Source organism: Pristis pectinata, chromosome 20, assembly GCF_009764475.1.
Source record: "Pristis pectinata isolate sPriPec2 chromosome 20, sPriPec2.1.pri, whole genome shotgun sequence".
NCBI classification, from domain to species: domain Eukaryota; kingdom Metazoa; phylum Chordata; class Chondrichthyes; order Rhinopristiformes; family Pristidae; genus Pristis; species Pristis pectinata.
This window is the reverse complement of record NC_067424.1, coordinates 4,889,954-4,902,070: the sequence shown is the minus strand read 5'-3', so window position 1 is coordinate 4,902,070 and position 12,117 is coordinate 4,889,954. Positions and strand designations below refer to the sequence as shown.

The following is a 12,117-nucleotide window of genomic DNA, read 5'->3' as shown; positions in this document are numbered from 1 at the left end:
TTCAGATCTTAATACAGGGAGGCATAGTAAGAGGTTTCTTAATTTTTGAAAACATCTTAACAATTCATTAACTTTTGCCTGGAAAATGATTAGCACTGTTGAACAAAGTTTCTTTCCACATTTCATCCACACTGTGCATTGCATCGGGAAGGTTAACAGTATCAAGGATGCCTGCCACCCTGGCCATTCCCTTTTCTTTCTTCTACCTTCCGGGAAAAGATACAGGAGCTTGGACGCCCGGACGTCCAGACTTAAGAACAGCTTCTTCCCCACTGCTGTCAGACTTCTGAACCAATCACTTCTTTCACATCCCCTTCACAGTGGTGCTGTATGTTCTCGAACCCTTAATTCTACCTCTTCCGTTATTGTCACTATAGCACTTCTTTTTGCACTACTTCAGTTTGCATCATTCTGTTGTTTTGCATTCATTGCTGTATTTATTATCACCATGTATACTGTTTACTCGGTGGGCTTCACATGAGCAAGGAATTCCATTGCGCTCTGGTGTAGATAACAATAAACTAGTCTGAATCTGAATCCGGTGTCAAGTGAGTTAACCTTAAAGTCAGTGAGTAAGTGGCTATAACTTCTGAGTACTCAGCAGAGTAAGGGAGGCATGGTTGAAAGGATCAAGAACTAATCAGTTCAGCAGTCTTTGCCTCTCCTCTTTGGAATCTGGTCTCCATTGCCATACAGTATAGTAGAGAGATCGTGTGGAAATGGCCTTTACTTATCCAGAAGAACGGGGTGATCCTGTTGAAACAAACATTTCTGAGGGGTTTTGACAGGATAGGAGTCAAGAGAATGCTTCCCCTGGTGGGAAGAGTCAGGAGCCTTGGTTTCAGAATAAGAAGTCACCTGTTAAAGATGGGTCACAAATCTTCGGAATTCACTAGGCTAGTGAGTGGCAGAGGCCAAATCATTGAATACAGTCAAGACTGAGATCGACAGATTTTTGGTCTGTAGGGACGGCAAGAGTTATGGGAAACAAGCAAGGGAAATGGCGAGACCAAGATGTACATTCTTACTGAATGGCAGAACTGGTCTTGGTGACCAAATTCCTGTTCTTATTTCATCTCTTCATATGTTAACGGGGGGAACTGACTAATATGGATTCTATAAGTTGGTATCATTTAGCTTCAGTGTAAAGGCTTTTAGCTCTCTTTTAGCATGATTTGTACAACTATAGACCAACAACTACTAAGATATCTTTATTAGTCACATGTACATCGAAACACACAGTGAAATGCATCTCTTGCGTAGAGTGTTCTGGGGGCAGCCCGCAAGTGTCGCCACGCTTCCGTTACCAACACAGTATGCCCACAACTTCCTAACCCGTACGTCTTTGGAATGTGGGAGGAAACCGGAGCACCCGGAGGAAACCCACGCAGTCACATGGGGAGAACGTACAGACTCCTTATAGACAGTGGCCAGAATTGAACCTGAGTCGCTGGTGCTGTAGTAGCGTTACGCTAACTGCTACACTACCGTGCCTGCCCTGGACAACTATAACTTTACATTCAAATGTTTAATCCAGATGATTGCATTAGGGAGGCCAGAGTGCATATTATTGTGACACATCCTCCATGCTTGTGGACTAGGCGTAAGATGACTAAAACAACTTTTCCTATCCTTCAAGTATCCAGGTCTGCTGTAGTCTGTGTGGACGTGGTTTGGAGACCGTAATCTATGTGGAAGCCCAAAGCCTGGGGACCACCTGCATCAGATGTCTGGTTCTGACCTATCACACATCCAATTCATCTTTCCAGTCTCCTCAAGTTTGAAGATGCGTTGCTAAAGATTGATCACATGGATTCTGTCAGCTTGTCAGACTTCAGGCATTGTTTTGGTGAGGTCTTGGTGGACAGAGAGGTGTTTATCACCCTTGATATGTAGATTGCGTCATTGTGATTGATAGGGAACAATCTTTGCCAGAGTTTAAGATGAGAGGGGGCAGTTTAAAGAAGATTTATGAGGCAGGCTTGTTTTTGTTTCAAACACAGAGTGGTGGGCGCCTGGGGCGTGCTGCCAGTTGGGTGGTAGAGGCAGACATAATAGCAACATTTAGAATCATAGAATAGTACAGCACAGCACAGCACAATACAGGCCCTTCGGCCCACAATGTTGTGCCGACCTTTAAACCTCGCCTAAGACTAACCAACCTCTACCTCCCCCATATCCCTCTATTTTTAAAATTTTTTTTTAATAGATAGACAGCCAGCACCTCTTTCCCAGGGCACCAATGCTCAAGACGAGAGGGCATGGCTTTAAGGTTATGGGTGGGAGGTTCAGGGGAGATATCAGGGGGAGGTTTTTCACCCAGAGAGTGGTTGGTGCATGGAATGCACTGCCTGGGGTGGTGGTGGAGGCAGATACATTGGACAGGTTCAAGAGTTTGTTGGATAGGCACATGGAGGAATGTGAGATAAAGGGATATGCGGGAGGAAAGGGTTAGATAGTGTGTGGGTGGTTTAATGGACGGCACAACATGGTGGGCCGAAGGGCCTGTTTTGTGCTGTATGGTTCTATGGTAATTTTATTTACAGCGTGGTAACAGGCCCTTCTGGCCCAACGAGTCCGCACCACCCATCTTAAACCCAAATTAACCTACCCGTACATCTTTGGAACGTGAGAGGAAACCGGACCTCCATATGCTTATCTAATAATCTCTTGAATTTGACCAACGTACCTGCCTCCACCACCACCCCAGGCAGTGCATTCCATGCACCAACCACTGAGAGGCATTCGGACAGACAATGAATGGGCATATGCAGGCAGGTGGGATTAGTTTAATCTGGCATCATGGTCAGCACAGACATGGTGGGCTGAAGGGCCTGTTCCTGTGCTGTACTGTTCTACAGTTATGAATATCTGATGACCAAGGTTTTGAGGCTTTCAGTGATGAGCAATGTTGACTGTTCCAGTTGGGCCTGTCTACATCAGGCCCACAGGATTCTGGTTACGGAGCTCACAAGGGCTTTCACCGATGCCAGCAGCAGCATGGTCATGTGCTCCCCAGCCTGTGGTTCTTCTAACAGGTGAGGAACAGCCACCGTGACGAGCTAGACAAGTTACTGTCCATGGGGTGGGTTGCAGGTAACGGAAGATTACATCAAGAGCTTTCTCTAGATCTCCACAAGTATCACCAGCTTTTCCAGCCTAGAGTTGGTGACACTACTTGGGATGCATAAACTGTGTGTCAGGTGAAATCATCAAACTCAGTAAGTAGAACGTAGAGAAATGTGGGCCTTCAGAGACGCATATCCTTTCATAAAAATCAGTGCTGTCCTTCAAAAACTTTCAGTCCTTTTGTCTAAAACAAGAGAAAAGAATTCTGAAAGTAGAGCAATGATAATGAATTTAAGATGCGTTCTACATTGCTTTTGGTTCACAGATTATGAGGAATTAAATAACTTAAGGGGGAGGCAAACAGCTTCGATATTGCCTGACTGTTCCCTCACATCCAAACAATTCAGACAGCCAATTTAAAAACACACTCGCTTGAATTAATTCTCCTTGGTTTGCAGCAAAAGAGCAAGGCAGTAACTAATATAGAGTCACCCCATTCAACAAGTTCATACAGAGCCACTCTATTTCCGCCCCCAGTCATGCAGAATCTCCACTTCAGTGCCATCGGTCTCATCAACAGAGGAGAGCTCCGCTGGATTCGACCGGAAGCTTCGTTAGTAAAGATTTACCAGGGTGTTGCCTGGACTTGGGGGGCTTGAGTTACAAGGAGAGGTTATGTAGAATGGGACCTTATCCCTGGAACGTAGAAGATTGAGAGGTAACCTGATAGAGGTATAGAAGATCATGAGGGGCACAGACAGGCTGAAAGCACGCAGTCTTTTTCCCAGGGAGGGGGAGCTAAAAACAAGAGGGTACAGGTTTGAGATCAGAGGTGAGAGATTTAAAAGGGACATGAGGAGCAGCTTCTTCACGCAAAGGGTGGTGCGTATTTGGAAGGAGCTTCCAGAAATAGTGGTTGAGGTGGGCACATTAGCAACTTTTAAAAGCCATCCAGATAAGTACATGGATAGGAGAGGTTTATAGGGCTATGAGCCAAACGTGGGCAGATGGGACTAGCTCGCTGGGCAACACAGTCGGCATGGACCGGTTGGGCCAAAGGGTCTGTTTCCGTGCTGTATGACTCTAAAAGCAATCTGAGAGCCCAGTGACATCCACCAGCCTTTTATCTCCAAGTTGCGTCCTTCAGCTGCCTTGCAAGGGAAAACAATCAGGAGAGCCCTCACAGGCAAGTAATAAAATCAATCCTTACAGGTTACAACAGCGTACCTTCAAGTCCCTGCTGTTGGGGGTTCCTTACCTGCCAAATCACAAGATTACAAGACAAGGGAGCAGAAGTAGGCCATTCGGCCCATCGAGTCTGCTCCAAAGAACAGGGAAAAAAAAAGAAAAATATGAGCAACCGGGGAGGGGGGGGGGGGGGGGGGGGGGGGGGGGGGGGGGGGGGGGGGGGTGGGGGTGGGTGGTGAGAAAAAAACTATTCTAACCCCAATTTCCGGCCTTATCCCCATATCCCTTGATACATTGACTAATTAGATATCTATCTATCTATCTCTTCCTTAAACGCCTCCAATGATCTGGCCTCCACTGCTGTACGTTGCAAGGAATTCCATACATTCACTACCCTCTGAAAACAAATTTCTTCTCTTCTCTGTTCTAAACCTGTACTCTCTAATTCTAAGATTGTGCCCTCTGGTCCTGGACACACCCACCAAGGGAAACAGCTTGGCCACATCTACTTTGTCCAGTCCTTTCAACATTTTAAATGTTTCTATAAGGTCCCCTCTCATTCTTCTGTACTCCAGTGAGTACAGTCCAAGAGCCGACAAACGCTCATCATACGTAAACCCTTTCATTCCTGGAATCATCCTCATAAATCTCCTGAGCCCTCTCCAACATCAGTACATCCTTCCTAAGATATGGGGCCCAAAACTGCACACAATATTCCAAACGAGGCCTCACTAGTGCCCCGTAGAGCCTCATCAACACTTCCTTACTTTTATACACTATACCTTACGAAATGAATGCCAACATAGCATTCGCTTTCTTTACCACCGATCCGACCTGGTGCTTAACCTTTAGGGTATCCTGCACGAGTACCCCCAAGTCCCTTTGTACTTCTGTACTTTGAATTTTCTCCCTTTCTAGATAATAATCTGCCCGTTTATTTCTGTTTCCAAAGTGTACAACTGCACATTTCTCAACATTGAATCTCATCTCCCATTTCCTTGCCCATTCTCCTAAACTATCTAGGTCTCTCTGCAACCTACCTGTCTCCTCAATACTCTCTACTCCTCCACCTATCTTGGTGTCATCCGCAAACTTAGCCACAAAACCATTTACTCCATCATCCAAACTGTTAATGTACAGGGTAAAAAGAAGCGGCCCCAACACCGACCCCTGCGGAACACCACTAGTAACCGGTAGCCAACCAGAACAGGATCCTTTTATTCCCACCCTTTGCTTTCTGCCAACCAGCCAATGCTCCACCCATTCTGTTATCCTACCTGTAATTCCATGACCTCTCATCTTATTAATCAGTCTCTTGTGCGGCACCTTGTCGAAAGCCTTTTGAAAGTCTAAATACACAACATCTAACGCCTCTCCCTTATCCCCCTACCTGAGATTTCTTCAAAAAAGATCCGACCAGCAACCCTACTCTGTCTCATCTTATTGTCCACAGCCTTCCTTTGATGTTGGTCCTCAGTAGGGAAAGAATTAGAATCAACATTAAAACTCACTTGGTATCCCATAGAGGCTCCCAAATCCAGTTACCATTCCGTCCTCTTGGCTATTTACTGGGAGTTTGAATTAGCCCTGCAGTGGTTCAAGGCGGCAGCTCACCACCACCTTCTCAAGGGCAACTAGGGCAATTGAATGCTGGCTCAGGCTCTGAAGCCCACATCCCTTCAAAGAATATAACAAAAAAAAACTTCCAAAATGAACATGTAATCCGATTACTGAGAGTAACTCTAAATGTTTGTTGAACTTGCCAGAGAGTAACATGGGATCTTTCTCCAGGGATTTCTTCACGTGGTCTGACTCTCCCGTTAAAGAACTTTCATCGATCTTTAAGTCATTGCCTTGGATGAGGACACCGTCAGCTGGTAATAGGTCACCTGCGGATGTGAAAACATACTCATCAGCTATTCTCTGCTGGGACTGAAGGCAAGTCTACATCAATAATGTGGTTATGGGGCCCTATAACTGGCAAAACCCGAGTCAGCACAGTTTAGCAACTTTGATCACTTTGCATTAAAAATGGACTTTGTTTACTTTTGTTCTAATTGTGTTCTTTCTTGTAAAAATTGGGTATAATTTATGTTTAATTCACATTTTTCTTGTAGATGCTGCTTATCTGATGCTACATGTCTGTGATGCCACTGCAAGTTAAGTTTTTCATTGCCCCTGTGCACACATGTGCTTATGCATCTGGCAATAAGCTAGACCTTGACAAGTTGTGTTCAATCAGGAAGCCTAAGCATACACAACATCAACATCAATACTGCTAAATCAAGCTTTATCCCCCATTTAATACAATCCCCCTGCTCCAAAATAAATAGACACCATGAGGGCCATTTAGACATTAGTGTAGAGATAAAGAGTCAGAGTTACACAGCATAGAACCTGGCACTTTGGCTCACCTAGACCGTGCCAATCATTAAACACCCACAGTTCGTTTCCGGGATCATTCTGTGAAGCTCTTCTGGACCCTCTCCAGGGCCAGCACATCCCTCTTTAGATATGAGGCCCAAAATTGCTCACGATGTTCCAACTGTGGTCTGACCAACACCTTATAAAGCCTCAGCAGTACATCCTTGATTTTATATTCTTGTCCTGTCGAAATGATTGTAAACTTAAGGGGGGGGGGGGGGTGGTGATAAATAGATACTCCACAGAAACTGCCTGGCATGATGAGTTTTATTTGCAGTTATTGTTGCTATTTCAGATTTGCAGCACCCACTGCATTTTGATTTGTGAACACCACACCCTCCCCATGGTTTTAATGCCTCTTTGTCTTAAACTAAAACCATGAACTAATACAAATACACATACTTGGGTGACTTTTTTTGTTCACCATCACCCCTCTAATTCTTCTGTCTATTAGTTTAAATCTATGCCCCCTGATTTTTGACCCTTCTGTGAAAGAAAATGCATCCTTCCTATCTACAGTTTTTTTGGTCCTTTGATTTTATGCATTGAGTTAAGTCTCACCTCAGCCTCCAATATTCAGAAGTAAACAAGGCTGGCTTATCTAATCACCTCACAGCTGCAATGTTCAGTTCTAATCGCATCCTCGGACTCCCTCTTCACTCTCTCCCATGCAAGTACGTCTTTCCTGTAATGTGGTAACCAGAACTGAATGCAGTACCCAACTATAGCCTAATGACCACTGCACACAACTCCAGCATTACCTTCCTGCTCTTACAGTCAATGCCTCAGCTAACAAAGGAGAATATTCCCTATGCTTTTCCAACTATATTATCCTCTCACTCTGGTATCTTTAAGGATCTGTGGACACGCACTCCCAAGTCCCTCTGTTCCTTCATCACAATAACCTCCCATGCACTGTACATGCCCTCACCTTTTTGTTTAGAAACATCGAAAACCTACAGCACAATTTAGGCCCTTCGGCCCACAAAGCTGTGCCGAACATGTCCCTACCTTAGAAATTACTAAGCTTACCCATAGCCCTCTATCTTTCTCAGCTCCATGTACCTATCCAAAAGCCTCCCAAAAGACCCTATTGTATCAGCCTCCACCACCACTGCCGGCAGCCCATTCCACGCACTCACCACTCTGAGTAAAAAACTTACCCCTGATACCTCCTCTATACCTACTCCCCAGCACCTTAAACCTGTGTCCTCTTGTGGCAACCACTTCAGCACTGGGAAAAAGCCTTGACTATCCACACAATCAATGCCAGGAAAGCAAATCATCTTGCACTTTTCTGGATTAAACTCTATTTGCCACTTTCTTGTCCAACTCAGATCTTCTATTTCCTCCAGAGTTCAAAAGTATTTCTCCTCCCAGTCACCACAAGGAGATTTTTGCATCATCCATTGACTTCTTTATCAAGACCCCTGCATTTTAAATCCAAATCATTAAAATACATTGCAATAAAAAGTAAGGGATTGGGTATTGAGCCCTGTGGAATCCCACTGGTTGCAACGTTCCAGTCAAATGATTACTTAACAATCAATACTCTCTGATTTGTGCCCATTGAACCAGTTTTGGACACAAGGCCCCTTGGGTCCCATGTGCCTTTTGATACAATCAATCAGGGCTTTCAAAAGAGGATTGGAATGGCAGTTGAGAGAGAAAGACTTGCAGGGCTACATGGAAAGAGCCAAGGAATGGGACCTAGGGGACTGCTCTACTAACAGCTGATATGGACTCAATGGGCTGAATGGCCTCTTTCTATGCCATAATTATTCTCTGGCTATGGGGCACTGATACAAGATCATTGAACAGTACAGCACAGGAACAGGCCCTTCAGCCCATGATGTTGTGCCAAACTAATTAAACTAGTAATTGAAAGCCTAACTAAACTAATCCCTTCTGTCTACACAATGTCCAGATCCCTCCATTCTCTGCACATTCATGTGCCTATCTAACAGCCTCTTGAACACCTCTTATCATAATTTGCCTCCACCACCACTGCTGGCAGTGCATTCCAGGCACCCACCACTCTGTGTCAAAACAAATTGCCCCATGCATCTCCTTTGAATTTACCCCCCCTCACCTTAAATGCATGCCCTCTAGTATTAGAGATTTCGACTTTGGGAAAAAGATACCGGCTGTCTATCTATGCTTCTCATAATTTTATAAACTTTTATCAGGTCTCCCCTCAGCCTCCACCACTCCAGAGAAGACAACCCAAGTTTGTCCAATCTCTCCTTACAGCACATGCCCTCTAATCCAGGCAGCATCCTGGTGAACCTCTTCTGCACCCTCTCCAAAGCCTCCACATCCTTCCCGTAATGGGGTGACCAGAATTGAACGCAATACTCCAGATGCGGCCTAACCAGAGTTTTATAAAGCTGCAACGTATCTTCCTGACTGTTGAACTCAATGCCTCGGCTAATAAAGGCAAGCATACCGTACGCCTTCTTTACCACCCAATCAACCTGTGCAGCCACTTTCAGGGAGCTATGGACTTGGGCCCCAAGATCCTATTCTGTCCTTGTCTTTTCCAGCATTTAACTAACTAGATGAGCACTCAATTTGTCAAGGAAAAAGTGCTGGTAAACGGGATTAGTATAAGTGGTTGGCATGGACAGGGTGGGTCAAAGGGCCTCGTTTCTCTACTGTATGACTCTAGGACACATGTTTCATACACCCTCTCTCTCAAATGTAAGTAACCTAGGATGTAAACATGATCTCAAATGCTGGGATGTTGCCATTTGAGACTAGTAAAATTAAGAACTACACTGAGGGCAACTTGCAATCTCACAGCACATCAATCAAGGTTGCCATCACGTCGAATGCTTTATTCTTCTCTGCTTATCACTCACCGTACTTAATCTGGGCAATGTCCCCAACTACAATCTCAGCCACTGGGATCTGGATCACCTGACCCTTACGGATCACGGTAAACTTCTGCTCCTGCTCAATGCGGCTCTGCAGCCCACGGAACTGTTTCTCTTTACTCCAATCGTTGAATGCTGTCACCAGCACCACGCAGATCACAGAGAGGAGGATGGCAGCCCCTTCGATCCAACCAGCATCCGCCTCCCCTTCATCTTCACCACCCGCGGCCTCTCCACATACTGAAAGGAGGGAGAAACAAAGTAGATGGAAAGAGCAGACTGAATAAAGTAGCTTAAAATTACAAGGCAGCATCACTTGGCGTATGATAGTCAGCAAAAGAAAGCATAGCCTTTTACCGAGTGCTATTTCACAAAGAAGCCATTAATCCTTCAAGACTGCTCTGCCATCCAGCCAGATCTTGCTGACAGCTCACCTTTGTCCCCTTTCCCTTAATATTTTTGGTTAATTAAATTATAGACCTCAGAATTTAAGTTCATAAGCAACCCAGCCCAATCATAATTTTTGGATGAGAATTCTAATTTTTTTCCTTTACGTGTAGAAGTGCTTCCTAATTTCACTCGTGGAAGACCTGAATAAATTTTTAGACTCTACGTCTTATTCTGAGACTCCCTGTTAAGTGGAATTAGGTTGGATTGGGGAAGGAAAGGAGAAAGTAAATCAGTTCTCTTTAAAATCCTGAAAACTTCAATTAAATTAACATTTAATCTTCGAAATGTCAGGGAACATCACTCCATATTCTGCAATCCTTCCTTGCAATTTAACAACAGTGGAAAAATATAGATCTCAATTTGTATTGTTGAATAGAAATATCGAATTGTTAAATTAATGAGAACCAAACTAACTTAACCAAGGAGTGAGAAGAAATGGAATTACCTCAAGACAATTTGATGCCTTACCAATTACTGAATGATCAACATTAGATTAAAACTTTCTCGACATCACTCAGTTTTGCATGCCAATTTTGTGATAGAGATTGCACCTCATCACAGACCAGGCCTTCTCTTTTGATCTCTCCTCTTCCATTTCCTTTGCATCCTGAAGCCTGTTTATCTTCTACTTTTTCCAGTTCAGAAGGTCACTGACCTGAAACATTGACCTAACAAATGTTGCCTGACCAGTGAGCACTCCAAGCATTTTCTGCTTTTATTTTAGACTAAGAAGAGTTGGGGAATGGTAGACAAATATCCTACCTTATGTTTGATAAAAAAAAATAATTGGAGCCGGGCTTGATTAAATCAAATCATTTTGTTTTGTGCAGGCTAATAATTCTGCATTCTTTATGCATCATTCTACTCTCTGGATGGAAACCTTTTCCTCAATTCCCATCGAATACTTGTACCAATTACCATAAGTGTACATCTCTGAGCTATTGACCTCTCTCCCAAGGGAAAACTTAGACCTTTGATAATTTCATACACTTCAATTTAATATCTCCTCAGCCTCCTCCACCCAAAAGAAATCAACCGTAGCCCAGTTGACATCTCCTCAGAACTGAAGTTCTCTGTTCCTGGAAAGACCCTGCAAATATGGAATTAAACATTTATTCTTGCATTTAATTGTTCACCCAGCTTTGGCAGTCTTTTATTAAGAGAGGTGCTGGATACTTACATTCATTGTCTCCTCCAGGAGGGCGGTAAAAGGAGAGGCCCAGGGATATAATGGCCGCAATTTCTAGTATAATTAACGTCACATCTTGCAGTGCTTCCCATACTAACTGCAGAAAGGTTTTTGCCTTTTTGGGAGGTATAAAGTTCTGACCGAATACTAGTTTCCGTTTATCGAGATCAGCTGGGTTGCCGGATAAACCTGGAGAAAAAAAAAAGGATTCGATATTACCAAGAAAGGTCTCAATTCTCAGTGAGATAATAGATACATGAATGATAGAAAAATACGGGGCTATGTGGGAAGGAAGGGTTAGATAGATCTTAGAGCAGGATAAAATGTCGGCACAACATTGTGGGCCGAAGGGCCTGCACTGTGCTGTAGTGTTCTGTGTTCTAAATAAGCTTCAAGCACCAATATTAACACCGACACAGAAGAAATGGCTAAGTACATTTCCACTAAAGTAGGCCAATATTTCAGATTTCAAGGCTGGACATCCACATTTTGCCTTCTGGCTTAATTTCTACTTGGGACAACACTTGGAAGCCGATGAAGGGTCTCGGCTTGAAACGTCGACTGTCCATTTCCCTCCATAGATGCTGCCTGACCCGCTGAGTTCCTCCAGTGCTTTGTGTGTTGCACTTGGAAGCTGATGCACTCTTTATAACCACAGCTTAATTTTCTCTTTAATGGGATCTGGATCTGCAAGATAATCATCTATCACCACCCCTAGTTTCTCCCAAAATGACTCCATCTGCTCTGACAAGCCATCCAATGGCACTGATATTTTGATTTAGTTTGAGACCGATATAAATTGGACCAGGTAGAAATTGCAGATTTTCTTCCCCAAAAACAGCACGATACAAGTGGGTTTTGACAATAATCTAGTAGTTTTGCTTTTGCTCACTTTCAGTGAAGTTAGTCCTTTATTAA

The 12,117-nt window shown here is 44.0% G+C and overlaps 1 pseudogene; it reads right to left on the bottom strand.

Moving 5' to 3' along the window:
• LOC127580721 (plasma membrane calcium-transporting ATPase 1-like) overlaps positions 1-12,117 on the bottom strand; it is a 289,484-nt pseudogene that overhangs the window by 98,590 nt on the left and 178,777 nt on the right.